Source organism: Marmota monax, unplaced genomic scaffold (assembly GCF_021218885.2).
Source record: "Marmota monax isolate L192 unplaced genomic scaffold, Marmota_monax_Labrador192_F-V1.1 WCK01_AAM20220418_F8-fsc00132, whole genome shotgun sequence".
Classification (NCBI taxonomy): domain Eukaryota; kingdom Metazoa; phylum Chordata; class Mammalia; order Rodentia; family Sciuridae; genus Marmota; species Marmota monax.
In genome coordinates, this window is record NW_026695199.1 from 333,405 (window position 1) to 354,944 (window position 21,540).

The window sequence follows — 21,540 nt, forward strand, 5'->3', positions numbered from 1 at the left end:
CTCCTCACATTTGTATGTGATCTTATGTAATCTTCTAGACTGAATTGCACCCTTACTGTGCACAGCTCCTCTGGTATAGTACTTCCGTTTCTTCATGAAAATTGTGTTGATAAAAATGTTACTTGTTTTTGAAATTAGGGTAATATTATAATATAAGTAAACAATTATTCTTTTTTATAGTAGCTTACATAATGCTTAATACATAGTTTAATTAGTGTTCCTGAATCAAATAAGTGTGGATTAAAGATTGAATAACTTTCAAATTATACCAGAAAGAAAAACAATGTAAAACAGATTAAGGGTGTTGATTCTGGAGAGGAAAAATTATGTAAAATATCGGTCCTGTGTTAGTATCACTTTAAAGATTTATAGCACCATTTTCAGTAAAGATAATATTTGATCTGAAACTGAGATGCAACAAATTAATTTCTGTCAGCACCAAATTTTCTATTCTTTTTATAATGTTGTCATATCAACTTATCTTCACTCTGCTTGCCTATTTTTAGTGACACATATTAAATATCAATGACAGCAGCATGAAAGCACTTTTCTTGATAACTGAAATACTCAACAATGAATCATATCCTGTCGAGTTAACTTACTGGTGTCCATCTGTTCTGGCTTATTGCACACCATCATCATATGTATGTTAAAAAATTTCAGTTTATTTTGAAATTAGTCATCTGAATTTTTATATAACCAATTACAAATCTGAATAGAGAAACTCATCATTGAGAGTTTACAATCTATTTTTTTATAATTTTTAAAATTTGTTTTAATTATTTACTCATGACAATGATCTTGACATATCATACACTAGAATCAGATGGGATATAATTTCTCATTTTTCTGAGTTTACAGGTTGCAAAATCACATTGGTCACGCAGTCACGTATATACACCCGGCAATAATAATGTCTATTTTATTCTGCTGTCCTTCCATTCCCCCCTTTCCCTCCCCTCCCCTCCCATCACTTCTCTCTGAGAGTTTACAATCTAATGTGTGCAAGAAATACATGTATGATAAGGTAAACAAATACCTCAGGCACATATAATTAAATACAAAGATTCAATAAATACAGGCAATCAATATTAATTTTTTCATAAAATAAATATGAGTAACACATTTCATTTATTTGTGCAATATTCATTACTTGTACATTTATTGGTAATCTATTATATAATGTAAGATAGATTTAAAGAAGCTGAAATTGCTTTTATTGCACTATAGTTCATAATACATATGGTTGTGTGTGTATATCTTCATGCACATATGTTGGAATTAACTTGCATCATCACTTTATATATATATAAAACACACATATACATATGTATATACATATATATACATATGTATATGTGTGTGTGTGTATATACACACATATATATTCTCCTCCAACTGAAAGGGTGAAATTCTGGATTATTGGAAGGTTGACACAGAAACTTCATTTCCCAAACTCCTTTGCCTGAAGACTTATTTTTTAAATTAATGTTCCTATAAGCCAGATTAGGAAGCTGGATTTCATCTTTAGTGAAATGGGAAGCCATTGAGTAATACTAATTAGAACTATGATATTATCAAATTTGTACTTTGAAAGAAATGTCTTGCTGCAAACGAGAAGATTTAAATTGCAAGTGTAGAAGCAGGAAGATCTACTAGATATAATTTTGGCTTAGATTTGGGTAGCTGAAATTAATATAAAGAGAAATGAAGTGCTTTTGTTTATATTTTGGGCTAACAACTAATGTGAAACACTAATTATATTATTTTCTTATCATTGGCCAATAAGCATCATGTTAACTAAAAGACATAGTTTCATATACTGATTAAGAAACTAAAATTATGTCTTGAATGAGGCTCACTGGTTCTCCAAACCTGTCCTTTTCTAGATTATACAGAGCAGAGATAAATAATCCATGGAGAATCACATTATAAACTCAAATTGTCTTTAAAAAAAATGGATCTTGTAGTGGTGTGGCGGCACATTCCTGCAATCTCAGATGACAGGAGGCTGAGGCAGAAAGATGGGAAATTCAAGATCAGCCTTGGAATTTATCCTGTCTCAAAAAAAAAAAAAAAAGGAAGAAAGAAAAGAAAAGAAAAAGAAAAAAGAAAAAAAAAGAAAATTGCTAGGGATATAGTTCAGTGCAAAAGTACCCCTGGGTTAAATCTTCAGTGCCATTAAATAAAGAAATAATAAGTAAATAAATAAATAACATGGACCTTACAAGAAACTGGCTTATTTTTCTCATTACTTTCCATTGTTTGTAATTTAGTCAAGTGGTCCCATCTACTAACAAAGACAGCCTAGAAAATGTAATTTAACTGAATAACCAGAAAGAAGGGGAATATTTTGGTGAACCATTATTATAGGTTCTGCCATAGGAAGAGAACAAAATTCATTTGGCTTTGAATGCATTATGTCCTTATGTTAAGAAATCTAGTCATCAGTTGGATTATGGTTAGAGGGTTTAATTAATCTCCAGTGAAATTTAGGTTAGAGATTTTGGAATTTCAAAAAGCCTGTATAAAGAGATAGAAATCAAGGTAGATTTATTTAAATCTAGGAAGACTTTAAACATGTATTATTGAAGGGTAAGATATTTCAAATGATCTAAACATTATCAAAAGTAAATACAAAATGGCAAGAGAATGCAGGTGGTATTTCAGTGATAATGACTTTTATTATTTGGTTAAACAGTAAAATATGAGTTGAGTTTAGAAGGTTAGACTTTAAGAATGGTTTATTTCATATTACAGAGTACTTTGAATGCTAAATTGAGGAGCATGAACTTTATCTCATCTGCAATTGGAATATATTGACACCTTTAGTGAAGCTGTAAGACAAGATGACATTGATGTTTTGAATAGGTTGCTATGGAAACACAAGGCAGAATTTATTGAAGTTAAAAGTCTCCTTTCAGTAAATCATTGCAATATAATATAGAAATAAATACTAATGTGTGTCTTTAGAAAGCATGAGGCATGTATAGGGAATATAAAATAAAACAAAGGGGACTGGGGTTGTGGCTCAGCTGTAAAGCACTCATCTAGCATGTGCGAGGTTCCATCCTCAGGAGCACATAAAAATAAATAAATAAAATAAAGGTATTGTGTCCAACTACAACTATAAAATAAATATTAAAAAAGTAAAAGGATTTTTGGTGGAAGGAAATGACCCAAAGTAGATCCATGGTAAGATACAAGTCAAAAATAAGAAAACAATCTTTTTTTTGGTGATTTTTTTTATTTAGTGCCTTTTTTTTTTGTTTCTGGATTGCCACCTTCTCCATCACCTAGATGGAATAATCAAATAAAAAATAAGGGTACTCAACTTTGCATTAAACCTTGGGTCCTAAAGTTAAGTTAATTAACCTTCTCTTCAGTTTTCAGAGCATTAATTTTTTGTGTGTATTTTGTGTGTGTGTGTGTGTGTGTGTGTGGGGTAGATAATGTTCAGGGATTTCAGTTGCATTGATTGGAAGGAATAAAGAAAAATTTCTCTATTCCATCTTTCCAAAATTAGAAAATCTCTACCAAACTGTATATTTCATAAAATATGAAATTTAGAAAATATTTAATCTTTCGATTCTTAAATGGTAATAAATGTAATGATCAAATAAATCCAAATGAGGCAGATGGTAAGATTTTATAAAATTTGCAATGAATAAAAATGAAAAAAAATATAATCAATAAAAAATAATTAATAAAGTTAAAGAAGCCAATAATTTACATTCTTGGCTCACAAGATCCAAGATCAAACAGAGGATGTACAAATTTAAAAGAGAGAAATGATCATAGATACAAAAAAAAGAGATGAATAATTTTAAGAGAAAATTACATACTATTTGCATACTTCTAATACTTAAAGGCCAAGTAAAGCATAAAAGTTCCTACAAAAGTATATTCTATCAAATATTCTTAGAAATTAAATAAACTACAGAATAAAAATGAGACTGAAATAATAATCAGAAATGTAACCACCGTCCCTATCCCATCAATATTAAAACCCACAAGATTCAGAAAGTTATTGGTCAAATACAATTACTTGGGTACATGATTTCTGCATTATAAAAATTGTGTGGGATTTTTGTTTTTTAATTTTAGTTGTATATGGACTCAATGCCTTCATTTGTTTTTATATGGTGCTAGGATTGAACCCATTGCCTCACACTTGAGAGACAAGTGCTCTACCCTTGAGCTACAACACCAGTCCTGTATGGGATTTTTTTTAAGTTCAATCTTACTAATAATTTTTTGAATTTAGTAAAACTCTAAAGACAATACTAATGAATAACTGAAAAATAAATATTTAGCTAAATATTATTGACTAACTATGGTATTAAAATATTATATATTGATTTTATTTTTCACCATGCACTCTAAAGAGGTAGTATTTAATACAGAAACACAATTGATATTTGACATAAGTAAACTGTCAATTGTATTTTACCTCTTTAATGAACTAAGAGAGAAATAATGTCATAAATGTTACTGCTTTCCAAAATTTTTAATCAAATTGTACATAAAGTATAAAAATTATAATTAAGACTTTTAAAACCTGTGAGTAATTGTACATTCAAATTTTAAACATGAGAGAAGAGGGAAGGAGTAACAATAAAAAGGGGAAAAAAGGCAATATCCTCTTCTTACAGGGGCATTTAAATATTAAACAAAAATAATTAAAAAACATACTATAGAAATGATCCCTGAAAGTATAGTCTTAACTCTAAACATTAATGGCTTAAACTCTCCAATAAAGCGACATAGGCTGGTAACATGGATTAAAAAAACAAACCCAACAATATGCTGCCTCCAGGAGACACATCTGATTGGAAAAGACATACACAGGCTGAAGGTGAAAGGTTGGGAAAAAATATACCATGCACACGGTCCTCGTAAGCAAGCAGGGGTGGCCATCCTCATATCGAATAAAATTGACTTCAAGACTAAATTAATCAAAAGGGATAAGGAAGGACATTATATACTGTTAAAAGGAACCATTCACCAACAAGACATAACAATTATCAATATTTATGCACCAAATAATGGTGCTGCGACATTCATAAAACAAATTCTCCTCAAGTTCAAGAATCAAATAGACCACAACACAATAATTATGGGTGACTTCAACACACCTCTCTCACAATTGGACAGATCCTCCAAACAAAAGCTCAATAAAGAAACTATAGAACTCAATTTCACAATCAACAACCTAGACTTAACTGACATATATAGAATATATCAACCATCATCAAGAGGATATACTTTTTTCTCAGCAGCACATGGATCCTCCTCAAAAATAGACCATATATTATGCCATAGGGCAACCCTCAGTAAATATACAGGGGTGGAGATAATACCATGCATTTTATCTGATCATAATGGAATGAAACTGGAAATCAATGATAAAAGACGGAAAGAAAAATCCTACATCACATGGAAAATGAACAATATGTTACTGAATGATCAATGGGTTACAGAAGACATAAAGGAAGAAATCAAAAAATTCTTAGAGATAAATGAAAATACAGACACAACCTATCAGAACCTATGGGACACAATGAAAGCAGTTTTAAGAGGGAAATTCATCGCTTGGAGGTCATTCCTCAAAAAAAGAAAAAACCAACAAATAAATGAGCTCACACTTCATCTCAAAGCCCTAGAAAAGGAAGAGCAAAACAACAGCAAATGTAGCAGAAGGCAAGAAATAATTAAAATCAGAGCGGAAATCAACGAAATTGAAACAAAAGAAACTATTGAAAAAATTAACAAAACTAAAAGTTGGTTCTTTGAAAAAATAAATAAGATTGACAGACCCTTAGCCATGCTAACGAAGAGAAGAAGAGAGAGAACTCAAATCACTAACATACGGGATGAAAAAGGCAATATCACAACAGACACTACAGAAATACAGAAGACAATTAGAAATTATTTTGAAAACCTATATTCCAATAAAATAGAAGATAGTGAAGACATCGATAAATTCCTTAAGTCATATGATTTGCCCAGACTGAGTCAGGAGGATACTCACAACTTAAACAGACCAATAACAATAGATGAAATAGAAGAAGCAATCAAAAGACTTCCAACCAAGAAAAGCCCAGGACCGGATGGGTATACAGCGGAGTTTTACAAAACCTTTAAGGAAGAATTAATACCAATACTTTTCAAGTTATTTCAGGAAACAGAAAAAGAAGGAGCTCTGCCAAATTCATTCTATGAGGCCAACATCACCCTGATTCCGAAACAAGACAAAGACACCTCAAAGAAAGAAAACTACAGACCAATATCTCTGATGAACCTAGATGCAAAAATCCTCAATAAAATTCTGGCGAATCGGATACAAAGGCACATCAAAAAAATTGTGCACCATGATCAAGTAGGATTCATCCCTGGGATGCAAGGATGGTTCAATATACGGAAATCAATAAATGTTATTCACCACATCAATAGACTTAAAAATAAGAACCATATGATCATCTCAATAGACGCAGAAAAAGCATTCGACAAAGTACAGCATCCCTTTATGTTCAAAACATTAGAAAAACTAGGGATAACAGGAACTTACCTCGACATTGTAAAAGCTATCTATGCTAAGCCTCAGGCTAGCATCATTCTCAATGGAGAAAAATTGAAGGCATTCCCCCTAAAATCTGGAACAAGACAGGGATGCCCTCTATCACCACTTCTATTCAATATAGTTCTCGAAACACTGGCCAGAGCAATTAGACAGACGAAAGAAATTAAAGGCATAAAAATAGGAAAGGAAGAACTTAAATTATCACTATTTGCAGATGACATGATTCTATACCTAGAAGACCTAAAAGGGTCTACAAAAAAACTACTAGAACTAATAAATGAATTCAGCAAAGTGGCAGGATATAAAATCAACATGCATAAATCAAAGGCATTTCTGTATATCAGCGACAAAACTTCTGAAACGGAAATGAGGAAAAACACTCCATTCACAATATCCTCAAAAAAAATAAAATACTTGGGAATCAACCTAACAAAAGAGGTGAAAGATTTATATAATGAAAACTACAAAACCCTAAAAAGAGAAGTAGAAGAAGATATTAGAAGATGGAAAAATATACCCTGTTCATGGATAGGCAGAACTAACATCATCAAAATGGCGATATTACCAAAAGTTCTCTATAGGTTTAATGCAATGCCAATCAAAATCCCAACGGCATTTCTTGTAGAAATAGATAAAGCAATCATGAAATTCATATGGAAAAATAAAAGACCCAGAATAGCAAAAACAATTCTAAGCAGGAAGTGCGAATCAGGCGGTATAGCGATACCAGACTTAAAACTATATTACAGAGCAATAGTAACAAAACAGCATGGTACTGGTACCAAAACAGGAGGGTGGACCAATGGTACAGAATAGAGGACACAGAGACTAATCCACAAAGCTACAACTATCTTATATTTGATAAAAGAGCTAAAAGCATGCAATGGAGGGAGGATAGCATCTTCAACAAATGGTGCTGGGAAAACTGGAAATCCATATGCAACAAAATGAAACTGAATCCCCTCCTCTCGCCATGCACAAAAGTTAACTCAAAGTGGATCAAGGAGCTAGATATCAAATCAGAGACTCTGCGTCGGATAGAAGAAAAAGTTGGCTCCGATCTACATATTGTAGGGTCGGGCTCCAAATTCCTTAATAGGACACCCATAGCACAAAAGTTGATAACAAAAATCAACAAATGGGACTTACTTAAACTGAAAAGTTTTCTCTCAGCAAGAGAAACAATAAAAGAGGTAAATAGGGAGCCTACATCCTGGGAACAAATCTTTACTCCTCACACTTCAGATAGAGCTCTAATATCCAGAGTATACAAAGAACTCCAAAAATTAGACAATAAGAGAACAAACAACCCAATCAACAAATGGGCCAAGGACCTGAACAGAGGAGGACATACAATCAATCAACAAGTACATGAAAAAATGCTCACCATCTCTAGCAGTCAGAGAAATGCAAATCAAAACCACCCTAAGATACCATCTCACTCCAGTAAGATTGGCAGCCATTATGAAGTCAAACAACAACAAGTGCTGGAGAGGATGTGGGGAAAAGGGTACACTTGTACATTGCTGGTGGGACTGCAAACTGGTGCGGCCAATCTGGAAAGCAGTATGGAGATTCCTGGGAAAGCTGGGAATGGAACCACCATTTGACCCAGCTATTGCCCTTCTTGGACTTTTCCCTGAAGACCTTATAAGAGCGTACTACAGGGATACTGCTACATCGATGTTCATAGCAGCACAATTCACAATTGCTAGACTGTGGAACCAACCCAGATGCCCTTCAATAGATGAATGGATAAAAAAAATGTGGCATTTATACACCATGGAGTATTACGCAGCACTAAAAAATGACAAAATCATAGAATTTGCAGGGAAATGGATGGCACTAGAGCAGATTATGCTTAGTGAAGCTAGCCAATCCCTAAAAAACAAATACCAAATGTCTTCTTTGATATAATGAGAGCAACTAAGAACAGAGCAGGGAGGAAGAGCAGGAAGAAAAGATTAACATTAAACAGATACATGAGGTGGGATGGAAAGGGAGAGAAAAGGGAAATTGCATGGTAATGGAGGGAGACCCTCATTGTTATACAAAATTACATATAAGAGGTTGTGAGGGGAATGGGAAAATAAACAAGGAGAGATATGAATTACAGTGGATGGGGTAGAGAGAGAAGATGGGAGGGGAGGGAGGGGGGATGGTAGAGGATAGGAAAGGTAGCAGAATACAACAGTTACTAATAGGGCATTATGTAAAAATGTGGATGTGTAACCGATGTGATTCTGCAATCTGTATTTGGGGTAAAATTGGGAGTTCATAACCAACTTGAATCTAAGGTATGAAATATGATATGTCAAGAGCTTTATAATGTTTTGAACAACCAATAAAAAAAATAATTAAAAAACAGCTTTATAAACACTTTAAAGCACTGGTAAGTCTAAAAGAAAAAGTTCAAAATTAATACTGCAACCAGTAAATATGTAAGAGAAAGGAAAGACTAGTTTGAGCTATGGGAGTCTGCTAAACTCTCATCTATAATGGGAATGAATAGATTTTATGGAAAGTTGATAAATCAACAAATGGGGAAAAATGTATATTACATCACAGGATTAAAGTATTTGTAGAACCGAAATGAAAAAATTGAAATAAGCTGCCTTTAAGAATATAATTATAGGGATAATATTCCATGTTTTTTTAAAGTTCTATCCTTATATTTCACTTATTATGAAGTACATTTTATAATAAAGTGAAATAAAATCATGGAGTGTGCATTCAGTCATATTGTTGTACTAAAAAAAATCTAATTCATCCCATAAACAGGCAGATACACTGGGATTGTTCATTTCTTCCTACAGAAACTCAATAAGTAAAACTAAAAGACACTATTATGTTTATATACTAATAATTGGAAGTACTCATAGGTATATATGTTCTGAACGTATCCTCACTCACACACACACACACACAGATATATACTACACTTTATAGTGAGTGCACACATATACCTACAGGACAGCGTCGTTTACCTACAGAAAAAACTCCTTTTTACTTACACTATTCTTCATAATTATATTTTACTTGCACTAAAATATATTACCATTATTCAGTTTTACCACAGATAATATATGTCTGAGTAGTCCTAATGCTGTATATAGTTAGTGATCTTATGGTCTCTCCTTGCCAGCACTATCTTTTTTTTTTTTTCTTTTTTTTTTTTTTGGTACCAGGGATTGAACGCAGGGTGCTTTACTGTTGAGCCACATTCCAACCTTCTTTTATATTTTTATTTAGAGACAGGGTCTCATTGAGTTGCTTAGGGCTTGCTAAATTTCTGGGGCTGGCTTTGAACTTGAAATCCTCCTGCCTCAGCCTCCAGAGCCTTTGTGATTACAGGCATGTACAACCACAGCATCAGCAGTACCTTTTGTTGTCCCTTTTATTCATCAAAAAACTTAACATGTACTTTAAGATGTCCTAGCAGAAATGCTACCTCACTGGCTCAGACTTTTAGATCTCCTAATTGCAAGTAATATTTATTTTTCTATTCTCCCTTAATTTTTAGCGATTTTTGAAGTTCATGTCCTTCTACTTGTATATTAATTATTTAATAGAGAATGTAGGAATGATTTGTGCACACTTGATAAGCCAGTGGTTTGTTCAAAGGTTGTACACAGCACTATTCTTTTTAAAATAGTTTTTGTTGATTGGCATTTGTTCAAAATCTTATTAATTATTTTATATATGAATATAAGAAGTACCATGACAGTGATCATGGCAAAGCACCAATTGACCTATTTCAAAAATTGAAGTATAATGGATTTTATTTTGGAATAAAAATACTAATTCACTTTACATATATGTACACACACATAATTCATTAATTCACCATGGTAATTAAATGCAATTTTTAAAAGTTTGATTAACTTGTCTCTAGCTAGGAGTGTAAGAACATACCTGGAGAAAACATGTTTATTACCTTTAAGGAAATACATGCATTAGAGTAATATGTCATAACTAGATTGTTTCTATAAGTAAAAAAAGTATTTAAAATAACATAATAATTCGTTGATGTTAAAATGCTTTTTAGACCAAATATGTTGATGTAAATGTTTGATATTTGGCTTCCAACACCTTGACATTTCTCTTAAACTTAAAAGAAATATTTCTTTTGCTTATGTTTTAATGTTTGGCTCCCTTGGGTGTGTTCTTTCAGAAAGTATTTGTAATTTGAGTTTTTCTTTCCTGTGCAGAAACTACCTATGATGAAACAAATGTGTTTGTACCAACATTCATATATTGTAACCCAAAATGTTGTCCCAATGTGACAGTCATAGTCTCAATGACAATATTATGAGGGGCTCTGGGATGCGGTTAGGTTTTATAAAATAAAATGAGCATAGACTTGCAATGACGGAATTATCATTCTTATAAGAACAGAAGTATACACTGGAGCTTGCTTCCTCCCACCTGTGAGGATACAGCAAGAAGGCAGAGATCTACAAGTCAGGACAAATGGGCACTGAAATATTTCTACATGATTCATCTGCACATTTTTTCTGCAGTACTATACATTATATTTTTGTTAATTTTCTAAATGTGTTTAATATAATAATAATAATAATAATAATAATAAAATCTAAGAAATACCCTAATCATTCCCTCATGGAAAAACTACTGATATCAATTGACCATGCTAGTTTTACCCTAATCATACTCTTAATACTTAACCAAGTGCTATATACTTTTGGCAGAATGCAAGAATTTTCCCACTACTTTCCTATGTGTTGTCACAATAGTGAATAGCTAATATTGCCAAGTGGAATATTTTGTGATGTCTTTAAGAATACAGAAGTTGTTCATTGTTAATATATGCTGAAACATTAATCTTCCCATTCATTGAAATATACTACATCCAGTTACTGTTGACTGTTGGCTGCCCTCTCCAAAATAATTAAGAATTTTTGTTGTTGTTGTTTTGAAACCCCCCCCAAAACAATTACATTTGCAGATAGGTAATAGTACCCCAAAACACGATATTGTGGCCTAATCACCTCTTAAAGATCCAACCTCCAAATATTATTATAATAGCAATTAAATTTTAGCAGAAGTTTTTTTGAATTTTGTTTTTGTTTTTTTTAAGAGAGAGAGACAGAGAGAGAATTTTTTAGTATTTATTTTTTAGTTTTCGGTGGACACAACATCTTTATTTTTTATTTTATGTGGTGCTGAGGATCAAACCCAGCGCCCCGTGCATGCTAGGTGGCCATGCTACAGCTCGAGCCACATCCCCAGCCCAAGCACAAGTTTTAAAAAAGGCAAACATTCAAACTATGGGAGTGATGTAAGAAGACTTACCCATCATTTAAATTAAAAAAAAAAATGGAACAATTTGGAATCTTAAAACAATATATTTTTTTAAATTAGTTCTGAGAGAAAATAAAAGTGTTCCTCTTTAGCTAGCAATATCCAAACATTTTTGTTTATAATATCATATAAGTCACGAATGTAGTGATTTTGATTTTTTTCTGTCTATACAGATATAGTGAAGAAGTGAAGACAGACACAATACACACACACACACACATACACACACACACATGAGAAATTTATATGAATATTAAAAATGGTCTGAAAACTGAGGAAATATCAGAAGTAGAGAGTCTAATAAAATGACAGAATTTGACCAATAAATTCTCAGATAAAGTTCTTGCTGAGGAACAAGCTAATGGGGAATTGAGGCTCTGTCTTCCAAAATGTAGCAAATGCAGTGAAGCAATTGCTGATATATGGTGACAAATAACTAGAACATGTGAGTCTAGAAACCAGTAATATTGTATCTTTTGTCAGCACTCCTAGCAACTGATTTGTTGAGTGTGTGCTTCCCATTCCCTTACCTTAGATTGTGAACAGGAAGCCCTGAATCTCAAGGCAGGAGCAAGCAGTGGTGCTTGTATGAAGGGATATAATAAATATTTGACTTGAACTGAAGCAATGGCTTACTCTGATTTGTTGGATCTTCTCATGCTAGTGGATTAAAGACCAATAAATGGATTCTATATTAATATGGGCACTGAACTTCATAATAAAGAGGAGATTGGTTTGCTGTTACAACATGGAAAGAAGAAAAAGTAAGTGAAAGACAAGAGATTGCACGAAAATGTCCCTTTTTGCTTCCATGTCCAGTGGTAATCATGAATTGATTTTAGTAAACCTACCCTTGTAAAAGGAAAATTAATAATGTTTCAAAAGTTTTAAGGCAAAACAAACAACAGAAAACAAAAACAAAACAAACAACAACAACAAGAAAACATAACAAACAAACAAAAACACACCTGTCATCTAACCAAAAAGAAAGGGAATCTAAAACAGAGAAGAAGGGAGAAGATGAATTATTAGTTACTGCCTTGGGAGATAATGCTGTACTGAGTGAATGTAACTGGAAACTTGCCTTTCTATGTTGAGTTTTTATTATAAGAGCACATAATGTAGGTTTTATTGCTTATTTCATGTAGTGCAAATTACAAACATTTCTGTGCGCAAGGACTGTCTCAGACACCTCTTATGTATAGTACATTCTCTGAATCTATCTTTTTTACTTTAGCCAGGGCTGTGACAACTGCTGGATGCAGTTTTAAACTGAGAACACCTCACCATAGTTACCATATATTGTGCACATCTGTCATTGTCTGCCTTGAGTCATCTCTGTGGCTACTGAATGATTTGCCAACAGAAAGAGTTTACTTATTTTATTATATATCCAATATAGATATCTATCCAATATCTATAACAAATAACTTAAGGTTATTTGTTATACATTATACTGTATTAATTGATCATTGTTCAAATCCAAGGCAAGTGTGGTCAGAGAAAAACACTCCATTTATAGTATAAATGACATAACAGAAAGTGTAGGTATATGCATTTGTTACATAGTAGTGAATAATTTCAAAAATAACTGATTTCTATCAAAATTATTGGACTCTGTATCTGTTGTTTTGCATTTTATTAGAAATTTTGATAAAAAATAAATGTATTTCATTAAATTTCATCCTGAGCCTTGAATACCAAGCTAAAAATATTTTTGCAAGATAAAATGTGTAAATTTAAGTTTGATTAACACAACTATTTTTATTTGTGAAGCTCTATGTATTGTTCATTAACATTTCTTTCAACTTGATAATATTGAACTTATAATAAAAAATGCATTTATTTCCACAAATCTGAATGTTTATAAAGAACTGAATTAAAATGGTAGTCATTAATATATTTATTTTAAGGCATATGAATGGATACATGTGCCAAGCCAAAACTTATTGTGAAATAATGTGATTTGAAACTACAAGAATAGAATGTATAGAAGTAGAGAATCAGGAAGTGCTGGGAGCCATTAGCCAAGTAGGTATGACAATTTCCTTGCCAGCGTACCCCATGTTGCTTAGTGGAAGGACTCGTGGAAATAGGACATTTTGCAGTGACATTGCATGTAGGTGACCTTGCTCAAGGACCAAGGCGGATCCGGGTTTAGGGTGTTCCCGGTTTAGGACTATCCGGGTTTAGGGTGGTTCCAGGTTTAAGGTTATTCCTGCTGGGAATAGGGCGTATCCTGCTGCCTGAGTTCCCCTTGAGTTCTCATGGGATTCAGACATTTTTTTGGGAGATAGAAGCCCAGTGGAGGTGGATTTGGGCAGAGAACGTGGATTTGGCCCAGAACGTGTGTGTAAAGTGCCAGTGACAATTCGAGAATAAAGAGTTGCTGTTTGAATCTACAAGGTGTGTGGTGGCTCATGATTTTGTGCCTAGCCAGACTGCGGCAAGGAAGGTTTTTGTTTTGTTTTGTTTTGTTATGTTTTGTTTTGTTTTTGGTACTGGAGATTGAATCCAGGGTAATTTTACATAACTAGCTCTTTATAGTTTTAATTTTGACACAGGGTCTTGCTAAGTTAGTTAGAGCCTCCCTAAGTTGTTGAGGCTGGCCTTGAACTTACAAACTTCCTGCTTCAGCCTCTTAAATCCCTGGGATTATAGGCATGTACCACAGCACCTGGCTCAATACCCTTGACTTTAAATCCAATGATCTGTTCAATTAATAACAATACATTTTATGGGGAATAGAAGACTGAAAAATATTATAAGTGAAATATTTAATCAATAGTCTCTTATTTAAGTAAATCAGTTGCTCTTTTTTTCTTTCTTTTATTTTTGCTTAGAGTTTGATGTTCTGTTTATTAGTGGAAGTTAGCAGATTTTTGATGGCTATGGGAGTAGAGATATATTTATAAGGACGAAGGGAGAATGAAATAAATACTAGAAATTTTGAAGCTATATACATTTGATATTATATACAATTTGTTGTTATATACATATATATATAATTATAATGTCATACACAATCAAATACATTGACAAATGTATCTGGTATGACCCTTTATAATTAACCTATAAAGACAAAGTATCAGTGGTTATTTTTTATTTATAACTTTTATAGGCCAGGGAACCGTCTCTGTAATAGTCTTATCTACATTTAAAACACAATTTTTTTGTTTTTGTTTTGGACAAAAACATTCTTTTTTATTTTGTTTTGGACACTGGGGATTGAACCTAGAGGTTTTTTTGCACAGAGCCACATTCCTGGTATGTGTGTGTGTGTGTATTTTTTTTTTTTTTTTTGAGACAGATTCTCCCTAAGTTGCTTAGGGCCTCATATTTGAAATCCTCCTGCCTCAGCCTCTGGAGTTGGGGCAATTATAAGTGAGTACCATTGTATGTGGCTCATAATATATCTCAATATAAAGATTCTATGTTTAAAATTGTACTCATATTTTTACTAAACAATTCACGATTTGTGGTATAGTAAATATGAAATACATATAATTCTAGAGGCAGCAGTGTTTATGTAGATGTGTGTGTGTATGTGTACATAGATACAAACATTCATATAAGTTTTTATACTACCTAAGATAAGGAAGAGATTATATTAAAAAATTAACTTCAGGTTATTAAACAATAAAACAAGGGAAAATTAAAATAGTTTCTCTAACCTACCAAATACTTAACTTATTGACATTTATTTATATGATTATGGAAAGTCAAGTTCCTCCAAAGATTTGTAGAAATAACTATATTAATTTTCCACAGACTTGGGTGACTGTCTTACAGTTCTTAAACCATTTGGTAGTGGAAACAGTTACACTGCTGAGTTCTCTTTCCTTCCTTGTGTCATATCAGTTTTTCTCAACAATATTTCAGAGTACATGCTTTTCGCTGCCTTGATCATTATTCTGATCTCATCCTTAAACATTCACAGTGTGAAGATTTAGCTCACATTGGATAAGGCTGACTTGACTAAAAGTTAAAAGGCAAGATGGAGAAAGCACTAGTCCTTTCTTCCAGTAACCCATGTCTAAATTAAATCTTTGTTGGCACAGTGAATATTTTACCTACTTAACACTGCAGGGAAAAAATAAGTGCTTTATTTTTAAATGACAGGAGTGGATGCAGTGTAAAGATGTTTGTTTAAACTTGATGTTTAATTAGATCTGATTTACTTTGCTTTTCCTTTTTTTCATTGGAGAGAGGGAGAGAAAGAGAGAGATGGGGGGAGAAAGAGAGAGGACTTTTATTCTTTGATTCAAAGCAGATTTTCTCTCTTTCCTGCACCCTATTTGTTTCTGAATTCAGAATCTAGTTGTGTGTGTGTGTCTGTGTGTGTGTGTGTGTATGAGTGATAGACTTCAGCCTTCAATATAAATTTTGAAGTTTCTTCCCATATATTTTCCAGCTCCCTGAATGTGATCTTTATTTTATTTTTTTAAAGAGAGAGAGAGAGAGAGAGAGAGAGAGAGAGAGAGAGAGAGAGATTTTTTAATATTTATTTTTTAGTTATCGGCGGACACAATATCTTTGAATGTGATCTTTATAGAATATATGTTATTGACTACGCATGATTGGTTTTCAAATGTCTTACTATAAGCCTAATCAAATAAAATGAATTTAATTGGGCTCACACAAGAGAAACAAGGCTGGCAGTGCTTGTCTATACATCACCTAAAAAAATAACAGACAAAAATAAATGATGCTTATGAAATTAAGAAGTGGTATTTACATTTTATAAATAATATTAAATATTTTTCATTGAATTTTTTTTCTTAATTCTTAACAGAACAAATATACACAATTTATTTAGTCAGCTTATTCTGTATTTATTCAGTATATTCTGTTGGGGAAAAATTATGTCAATCTTACCATTTTACTTAATTTTATTGTCAAAGCCAAATAGTAGGTTTGGGGATATAACTCACTCATACAGTGCTTGTATAGCATACACAAGTCTCTGGGTTCAATTCCAGGTACCAAATGTGCATATGTATATATATATATATATATATATATATATATATATATATATATATATATATACACACACACACACACACACACACACACACACATACACACACATAGTACTTGCTGACATATTCTAAATTTGTCACCCAGATGAAGAAACAAATATAGCAGAAAGGAGTATAAGAATTTTGATATACTAAATTTTACAAACATTAGATATTATTTCTTAAAACACATGTTTGAACTTGTAAATATGCATTTTCTTACCTGTATTTAACATTAAAAATCTATCATATTTATAAAATATCAAAAAAGTCTATTGATTACATAGCGAGAGTTTTGCACCTAAGAATTTTTACATATACCTCTCACACAGATACACAACAGATGCCACTTCAAATTTTGTCTGAATGGAGAATAAACTAAGTTACATGAATAAATTATTTTAATACTATATAATTTGCCTAAGTAAAAGATGTTTTAGGCACTTCATCATCATAAAAAATCACTTATGAAAAGTATTTAAAATGTATTAAACACATCAATGATCTGAATGTACCAAATAAATTCCTTATAAAATAAATGTTAGGTGGTAACTCAGTGGCATTTTATTTTGTGCAAAAGATTAAATCACAGATATTACATTGACATGACATTTTACATCTTGACCTACTATGCTTTAGTATTTACATAAGTTAAATTCAGTAAAAGTGTTTCCTCTTTGTATTTTCCTCATGATTTAGAATGAAGTTGAATATGTCCTTGGAAGCAATATTACATTGATTATTCAGCTGGTTAGAATTATTCACATATGAGAGACCATTACCATTCTGGTCCTTTATTTCTAATGAAGAATTGTAATCCTTTCATGTGAAAAGCATTTATAACTATTGGCTCAGAATGGAGGTGAACAAACTTTTAAATTATCAGTCTTTATTTAGTTTGATGTTCAGAATCTTAGAATATCAAAGTTCAGATGCTTTCCAATATGTAGATTCTTTCAAAAAATGCTGAAGGTAAGTCAAGCTAAGTAATATACATAATCGAATTTGAATAAGTCATACAAAATATTAACATTAACCATATTTAAGTCAGAAATATTAAAATATTCAGGAAATAGACAACAGATATTTGACAAACCTGGCAAAACAAGGTTGTGCATACATTTGAAATAGGAAAAGAAAATGATACACATTTTAATGGAAACTTTGTTTATGTTTATATAATTTTTGCATATATATGCATTTATATTAATATACCAATGTATGTATTAATTAGTTACTATGGGGTTATGTCCTGATAAAACTATTATAAATTGAAAATATTGTGAATCAAAGTTTATTTAACACATCTTACCTACCAAACATTATAATTTAGCAACATAATATACTATTCAGTATTGTTTGTTTACCCTCAGTACTCTTTGACTGACAGGGAGCTGCCCAACACCACAGAAGAATATTGTACCACATATCACTCACTCAGGAAAAGATCAAAAGTCAAGATTTGAAGTAGTGTTTCTACTTAATATGTATTGATTTCACACATTATAAAGTAAAAAATTGTAAGTTAAATCATCATTAAGTTGTATATCATATTGTATTTTTTGTCTCTGTGTATATGCATGTATATAATATTTGCTTATATCACATTTGCTTTTTTTAATTCATCCATCCCACTTCAAATTAAATATATTGCAGTCCACTATCTATATATTACACATATACACACATATGCAAATTAAATGCAATTACAGACACATTTTTATTAGTGAAAAAAACAAACACAATTATATCAATATGATATTAGCTTATTAATCTATGGAATTAAAATTACACAACAAAAAAGAATGAAGGAATACTAATAATTGTATAAAATGACATACAGTGATTTACAGATTGCACTGTTAAAAGAACAAACAAGTTTTAAAACGTATATTTATATTATGCTTGATATTTTTTGGTATAATAGGTTAAATGTAGTAAGCCACAGACTTGTAGTTTGTCATCTTCATTCACAGGATAGCTGTAGAAAGAATAAAGTAGCTTATCTCCTCTACTTGCAAATGTTCTAACAACTAAACCTTCTGGTAAGCATGCTAATGACACTTAATATCAGAAGGATAATGGAGAATATTTATCTGTGAATTAACTTTCGAAGGCAATATGTTACCTATTTATTTTGTTTATAGAAAATAGACCTGAAATACATGAATTAATGATGCATGGCTAGATGGCTATGTAATAAATAGAGTATAAAAATTGTTTCACAGCTGAAATGCTTCTTCCCTAGCAACATTCTATGTTCAGTGCTTAATCTTTGCTTGCTAAATGGGAATCAGAATATGCCCCAATACAAGAGAGAATAGACATTGGAAGGAAGAATGCTTAGTTAAATTCTTGCTTGTACCTTTGAATAACATGCACATTGGAACTTGGTAATAATCTGTGATCAATATAAAGTCTAATTTGATGCCCAAAATTTTATATCATATTAATAAGAAAGAAAAAAAATAAGAATGGTTTATTTTTAATATATAGGTGTGGAAAACAAACTCATATACTAATACACACTTATATTTGCAAACCTGAATTGAAAAAAGAGTAGAAGTAATAATGGAAATAGATTCCTAAAGAAAGTAGGCTCAAGAATATATGGATTGGAGCAAAATACACAGATCATATGTTTTTCAATATTTTATATTTCAAATAAGCGTTATAACATTAAAACCAGTATAATTAAAGCAAATAAGAAAAGATAGCAGGCATGAAATTAAACATAAAAACCACAAAATCAATGTACAACATGTCAAAATGATAAAATAAATACCAAATGATAATATATTTTATGTTGCTAGTAATATTGATAATGCAATTTAAGCTGTTTTGTAAAATTTATAAGAAAAAGCATTATGAGCAACATATTGTTATTATAAGAAATATGATTTTTACTATAAGAGACAAAATTACAGAATAAAAATGGCCAAGAAAAATTGTGTAACACCAAATATGAAACAAATAGTAACAACAAATTTATACAAGTTTCATGGGATTGTATTAATTCACTGGAAGAGCCTTCAGGCAATCTCATGACAGATACAAATTGCTCATCTAGTGATCAGAGTTTAGATTTATTTTACCATTCCCTGTGTGCACTAGCAAGACTCAAGGCTTCTTAGATATATTTTTCTGCAAGTTGTGGTATTGAGAAAATACAAGATGGGACATAGCATTTTTAGAAGGATCTTGAGACTGCTAGCCTCATTTGAAAAGAATAGATTAACTAATAAAGGACTCTCAATGGCCAAATTTAGAATATAAGAAAAAAAAAAACAGTGATCAAAATTCATTATCAAGTAATTATTTTTCTAAAATTCCTTAAAAGGAATACAAAAAGTGAAGGGGAAATAATAAAGATTATTGTTTACAGAATAACACTATCTATTAATGAGAAAAATAATGTAATTAGAAAATCACCATTTTGCAATGCCTAACACAATAAATGATTCTTGTAAGGATATCAATTTATACTAAAATCATTGAATATAGAATGATAAAGTAAAGGTAATAAAAGTGTTTTATTTAATTAATCATAAGAAGAAAAATATATCTATGTACTGGGAAGATTAATAGTTACCATCTTTATCAACTCTTTTATTTTCCTTAAAATTAGTATTTGTCATCACTATGTCTTTGAATAGGAAATATTCATAACTGACTAGGATTAGTCTGAATCGAATCATTTTCTGACACTTTTATACAGTTGATATTACAACAAAGTAAATGAAAATATGAGAAAACAATGAAATTCATTCTTTAGGTTACCTTTTTAAAAATCTATGTTAAAGAAACAAAAAACAGTTTTTGTTTATTGTTTCTGATTTAGAGGTACCAAAACTATCTAACAAATGGAAAAATTTGTAAATCTGATTAAATTTTCCAAAAGATATTTTCACAAAGAAAGAAATGTTAAATAGCATTACTCTTAACAGATTTCATGATATTGCATTCAATAGTGAAGTTTCATTGATCATTGGAAGTAATTTTCAAGTCTTTCTTCATAATGAATGAATGAATATACATATGTATAAAAGAGAGAGAAAGAGGGAGAGAGATGCAAACATGGCAAAATGCAAATATTGGTGAATCTAATAAGGGATATTCAAGTGTTCTTTACATTGCCTGTTGACTATTTTCAAGTATTTATATTATAAATGAAGGTTTGGGGAAATTATTAAGATAGAATCATTATTTTAAACTCAAAATCAAGTGAAATTGCATAAAGTAAATATATACAATACTCATTTAGTAGTAATAATATATATATATATATATATATATATATATATATAATATTACTATCTTGGAGTTTAAAATTATGTTTAATTTATGATCACACAAAGTCTTTGGTCTAAAAAGAGTCTCTTTTCCTTCAAATAGGGTTTTTCTCTGAGAATATATGAGAATGAGTTTTACCTTCTCTTCCTAATCACTTTCACCAAGTCTTTATTTCAAAGAAATTATATTTTCTAACTCATACTTGCTACCAATTAAAGTGATTTTCATCATATTTCAGTAGCTACATAGGCAGTCTTAGCATTTATTCTCCTGGTGGGGTTGTGCCCCATAAGGTTTTGTTATGTCACATAGAAA

The 21,540-nt window shown here is 31.3% G+C and overlaps 1 pseudogene; it reads right to left on the reverse strand.

Annotated features, from left to right (window-relative positions):
• Positions 1 to 4,634: 4,634 nt before the first annotated feature.
• Positions 4,635 to 4,725, reverse strand: LOC124082315 (small nucleolar RNA U3; annotated as a pseudogene).
• Positions 4,726 to 21,540: the final 16,815 nt, after the last annotated feature.